We start from the raw sequence: 6,217 nt of genomic DNA, 5'->3' as shown, positions 1-6,217 counted from the left end.
AAAAACCAAACCTCCCATACCAATTAATGGTATACTCGTTGTGGACAAAAATACCTCTTTCTCTGTCGGAATAAGTAAACATCGGCAAGTAAGAAAACGTACACTTCGACGAAGGTTGTATAATTGAAGATTTTATATAAAACGCAAGTTTAGGTACCTGGACTGGCATTGATATCACATTCTTTGCAGCCATCGAATACACCACGGAGAAAATTGAAATGTCAAATGTGAATGCAGCCATCGAATACACCACGGAGAAACGTCAAATGTGTTGCGTGATTATGAAGCTGACCCCCTTCCTCCCCTGTCCTTATAATAAACCTTCTGTCCAACCCTCGGTACCAGCTCTGACGCCTTTCCTCTGAGCTCCTCCCCTTCTGGTGATAAAGCTTTGGCCCAACCGATCACTCGGTTAGCACCATCGCTATATCCACCATGGGTACGTTTTTAAAGGACTTGACGAAATCGGCTGGCCAAACAAATGCAAATGATATTCGACCCTTTCGAATCCCCACTAATCACAATTTCAAAGGCAATAATACCATGAAGAAGAGCGGGCAGGCATGGAGAAGGAGTACTAGCAGTATCCGTTGTCAATACAGTGCTAACGAAAAACGATTGCAGCGAGGATTGATGTATCGTCGCCAATTGCTTTTGGCGTCCATCTCTTTGCCCTTGAAACCCCAACAGATCATAGCATCTACGACTTCTACGCCTCCAAGTCTGAGTTCTTATCATAAGCTCGCAAACGCTGTTAAGGAAGCAGAAAAATTAAAGAAAACGTCACATGGCAGTCCGGAGATTAATGACGTCGTGTGCTGGCTCAGTTCATCAGAGATATCAGAGACTCCAAACGCTTATAGAACTTCAGATGAGCTTTCTACCATGATTGCAGTATCTCCTGCTCAAGAATTTTTTCATGTAATTAATGAAAAAGAGGTCGTTACTGCTCGGGTCAGAAGATCGGCAGCATTGAAGCTGATGAAGAATAAGGAAGAACAGTTGGTGTTACAAGGAATAGAGGTAACAAATGATAAGCCCATGTGCTTCCACGTGTATATCATATTAGGGCAAGAAGAGGATGATGATGAAGAAGAAGAATTATACGCAGGCACATTCAGTCACATGCCTCCTCGCTCAAAGCAGGGAGGGCACCACAACAATAAACAAGATTTTCAGCAGAGAAAAGCGAGGAGGTGTTGTTTGAGGTTGGGACTTAATGACATGTTAAGCCATCGGCCTGAGAATGTTATTGTAAAATTGGTTCCCACTTTCAAACTCGCTGACGATCCCATCAAGGTCTCGAGCATTTTCATAGACTATACGTAAATGTGGAGGTTGGTCATACACATTTAGCTCTGTATAGCCGTATGGAGTTTAATCACAAATGCAGAATTTTGGGAGTGCAATTTTCAAACATTTCAAATTTGAGAACAATCTATACTTTTGTAATTAGCTGGAGATGCAGTCTAATGAATCGTAAAGTATTAGACAAAACGGTAAATTTGTATACCATATAATAGCACTAGCTATTATACAAATAAATTCAACCATGGCTCTTTATTTGCAGAAGAAAACTTAATAATAACTATTTTTTAGTTTTAGTATATTTAAGAGAGTAATTTTGTCATTAAACCTTGTTTTAATTTCGAATTTAGAGACATGGAAATTTGATACCAATACCAAGTCCTTCGAGTGGATTTTAACCCCAAAAAAACTAATAATGGGAAGGGATTTGGTCACGAGAAGAAAATTTCGAGGCAGTGGAAAAAGAGTATAGCAGTAAGTGCACAGACTCTAGGATGTTGTCCTTCATCATCCTCTTCTTGCCCTTGTGCTTCCACGTGTATATCATGTTAGGGCAAGAAGGGGATGATGAAGAAGCATTGAATTTTTGCCCTTATGCTTTCACGTGTATATCATATTAGGGCAAGAAGAGGATGATGAAGAAGAATCGAATTGTTGTATTGGTTCTAAAGAAGAATGGGTGAGACTCCATTGTATTGCATGTGATAGGTTCAAGTTGAGAAGCCAATTTCATAGAACGGGTGGTCCAAAGAAAACATGGTAGATTGCAAAACTATGGAGATCATTTCTGTCCATTGACACTACCTGAGGTTAGAAATAATTAATTCCTACTCGTCTATGGTTGTAATTTTCTATTTGAAGAGTTTGTTCCTATATAATAGGAATTAGCTAGAATATAGTTTCCTCTAGTTTAGTGTGTGCTTGAGAGAATCTCTCAACCACACTACTGTAAGTCTAAGATAGAATTTCTATCTAAAACTATTGATTGTATAAATATGTGTGTAATTTCTTCATTCAAATAATAGAGAATATATTGCTGTGTTAATTTTATCTTGGTATCAAGCCTGTGAGGGTCTGGCCCCTCCTGGGCTTGGCCCCTCCTGGGCTGAGGGAAAATAATTGAGTGTATAATTTCATTATTTGTTTGTCCATCGAAAGTTGTGTGGGTAAGTGCTTATCTTGATTCGTACGCCTCGAGGAGGTCACAGTTAGGAGGTGCAAGAATTCAGCTGCTGGTGTACCAGCTGGGAAACGAACCTGGGTCTGTACCGTGGCAGGGTTCTGGATCTAAGGGAGCAGGCTATTGAGACCTCCTTTGACCGCCGTGCGCATAGGACCTTTTATGTTTCGAGCCATGGCATCTCGCTGCTGTTACTGGATGAGTCGAAGAAGACAATAGGTCAGCGGCTGGAATTTGATGGAGAGAGCTCTGGCTTGCTCGGTTCAGGAGAGAGCCGTTTGCCATTTACAAATGGTTATGCTTTTGTAACATGGCTTTATATTGAATCCTTTGCAGATACGCTCAACACTGCAGCAACGGCTGCTGCTATAGCTGCAGCTACTACAACAAAATCAGGAAAATCTTCTGCTATGTTAGCTGCGGCTGCTGCAAGTGTTGTTGCTGGGGAAGGAACAACACACATGCCTAGGCTCTTTAGTTTTCTTTTGGTAGACAATCAAGGTGTGGAAGCATATTTTCATGGTCAGTTTTTGGTGGTTGAATGTGGCAGCAGTAAAGGGAAAAAGGCTTCTTTGCATTTTACTCATGCATTTAAGCCGCGATCTTGGCATTTTATTGGTTTGGAGCACATACAGAAGCAGAGTATGCTAGGGAAATCAGAAAGTGAACTGAAGCTATATTTGGATGGTCGCTTATATGAGAGCCGCCCATTTGACTTTCCCGTATCTCAAAGTCGCTTGCTTTCTGTTGCATAGGGACAAATCCTCCTCCTACAATAGCGGGTTTGCAACGTCGCCGACGCCAATGCCCACTTTTTTCAGAGATGGGCCAATTTACATCTTTAAAGAACCTATTGGCCAGGATAGAATGGCCCGCTTAGCTTCAAGAGGTGGAGATGCAGTTCCCTCTTTTGGTAATGGTGCAGGTCTTCCTTGGTCTGCTACAAATGAACAGGCAATGGCTTTAGCAGAAGAAAGTGCTGCTCTAGATTTAGAGATTGAACCTAAGATACATCTACTCTACCATCCGAAGCTGCTGGTTGGTCGTTCTTGTCCAGATGCTTCCCCTGCTGGTGCATCAGGCATAAACAGGAGACCTGCAGAGGTTCTTGGTCATGTTCATGTTGCAGCACGCACATCGACTATGGAATGAGCTGTGGATTGGCGATTTTGCTGTCGATATTGTGGAAAGTCGTTCACGCGCAGGTGTCCGTTTTCGCTCCTAACATTCCTGCACTATATGAACTGCATTTTACAGTACCTATGGCCAGAGCAATTCTCAACACCACCAACCCTGACGATTATACAACGCGGAGGTGGTGTTGGTAACCAGGTCCTTAGAAGTCTGTAGATCTATGAGCCTGTTGATCGAGGTCGTGGATCCTGTTGTGGTGGAGGAGGATGGAAGCGAGAATACTGCTGAGGTCTTTGATCAGGAGAACACGGGGATCAATTTTGATGCGTACGAGGACATTCCCGTTTGTTTCAATTTTGATGCGTACGAGGACATTCCCGTTTGTTGGGACTCTGGACACCACATATCTCCACAATGGTATGATATTGTCCACTTTGGGCCTAAGCCCTCATGGATTTGTTTTTGGGCTTTACCCCAAAAGGCCTCATTCCAATGGAGATATTTGTTCATCCTTATATACCCATGATCCTTCCCACTTCAATCACTTCTAATCAATGTGGGACATTGTTCGTATACCCAACAATCCTCCCCTCGAACAAAGGACCATCGAGCCTCCCCTCAAACCATACGCAGGATTCTCCCCTCTCTACCAACCAGAATTCTCCGCTCCAATGCGTTGGTGGCTCACGCCTTACATGGTAGCACCACCGGTCTAGAGAGCTTGCTCCATCCCAGGTCAACTCCTCTTCACCGTGTTGGTAGGCAAGACACGTCCATGAAGAATCCGGAGCACACCGCCTGTTTAACCGAGCTCATCCACAGGCTTACGGGGGCTCACCATCTTTGTTTCGACATTCCGAGGATTCATCCACTTGGGTAACCTCGAACTTGGCTCTGATACCACTTGTTGGGTCTCAGGACACCACATATCTCCACAATGGTATGATATTGTCCACTTTGGGCCTAAGCCCTCATGGATTTGTTTTTGGGCTTTACCCCAAAAGGCCTCATTCCAATGGAGATATTTGTTCATCCTTATATACCCATGATCCTTCCCACTTCAATCACTTCTAATCAATGTGGGACATTGTTCGTATACCCAACACCGTTGAGACCAGTGGCGACGTCGTTCCTCCTCCGGTTAATACTTTCTCTGAGATCGACTTGGGGGAGAACCTGAATAACAATCTGCGAAGGTGTAATTATGCGAAACCCACTCCTGTCCAGAAGTATGCTATACCTATTTCGCTCGCGGGTCGGGATTTGATGGCGTGTGCTCAGACTGGATCCGGGAAGACGGCCGCTTTCTGTTTTCCAATAATTGCAGGGATCTTGCGGGGGAGCCACCCTCAGGCTCCTCGGGGCGTCCGAAAGGCGTTCCCTTTGGTGCTCATTCTCTCGCCCACTAGGGAATTGGCTTCTCAGATACATCTAGAAGCTAGAAAATTTTCTTATCAAATTGGTCTTAAGGCGCTGATAGCTTATAGAAGCAACCCTATAAATCAACAGTTCCGTGAATTGGAGAGGGGTGTTGACATTCTTGTTGTAACTCCTGAACGGTTGCGCTGGTAAACATGATCATCATGTTGGTGAGGGAGATGCAGAGACAAGGGCTTCTATTGTTGAGGAAAGAAACCAGCAACTGCATTCTTTGTTCAAGGAGGAGAGAAACTTTGTGTTCAACTTAAAGGAGGAAGCATTTTTTTTGTGCATACTTGGGTAAACCTTTTTTTTTTTTTGGGATAAGTAGTTTTTTGGAACTTAAATTGATATACATATTGAGATTAGCCACCTCAATATGAAGTTATTTTGTCAGAATTGGCTATTATAACAAATGACAGGTTCATGGAGTTCCAAGAATTTATTTGACAAAGATGCCCAAGATGTCAACTATGAAATGATGGGATAAAGGAGCAGCAACAACGTTTATGGTGGACAACAAAGTAGATGTTTGTTTGAATTAGTGTGGTTTGTGGAATAGACTCCCTAGCATGTTATAAACAAGTCCAGTTGTTGTAATGGTCATTGTATGTACCCAGAAACTCCAAAATGTTGAATGAAATGTAAGCCTTTTAAAGGTATTTGAAAGTTCGTGGTGATCTTAAAACCACTTTGTAATGGATTGCCTGTGTGGCTAGTTGGCGGTGAGCCAGAAACCATCCATAGAGCCTTAGTGGCTACAGAATTTGCCCGAAGGTGGCACATTTAAGTTCCGGATTTGCTCGGTGGTGGTAGTTCAGACTTGCCCGGAGGTGGCACATTTAAGTTCCGGATTTGCTCGGTGGTGGCAGATCGGGCTTGCCCAGTGGTGGCAGAGCCTTAGTGGCTACAAGATTTGCCCGGTGGTGGAATATCGGACTTGCCTAGTGGTGGCAGAGCCTTAGTGGCTACAGGATTTGCCTGGTGGTGGCAGATCAGACTTGCTCGGTGGTGGCATATTGCCTGAGTGGCTAACGTGTACACGGGAGCTTTGTGCTCGTAGAGCAGGTGGATTGCAGTAACACCTGGCTCACGGTCTTAGATATTGGTGTGTCTGAGCACAAGAGGGTCGGCGCACTTTTCTATCTGACAGTTGCGTCGAAAGGCGCAATCAGT

At 43.8% G+C, this 6,217-nt stretch overlaps 1 pseudogene; it reads left to right on the top strand.

The window, feature by feature from the left end:
* Positions 1-4,699: 4,699 nt before the first annotated feature.
* LOC149199024 (DEAD-box ATP-dependent RNA helicase 37 pseudogene) lies at positions 4,700-5,194 on the top strand (annotated as a pseudogene).
* Positions 5,195-6,217: the final 1,023 nt, after the last annotated feature.

Source organism: Pinus tabuliformis, chromosome 2_1 (assembly GCF_031772625.1).
Source record: "Pinus tabuliformis cultivar Carrire ecotype Pingquan chromosome 2_1, CPIR1, whole genome shotgun sequence".
Classification (NCBI taxonomy): Eukaryota; Viridiplantae; Streptophyta; class Pinopsida; order Pinales; family Pinaceae; genus Pinus; species Pinus tabuliformis.
Note: the sequence above shows the minus strand (reverse complement) of the source record. Positions and strands in the feature narration are given on the sequence as shown.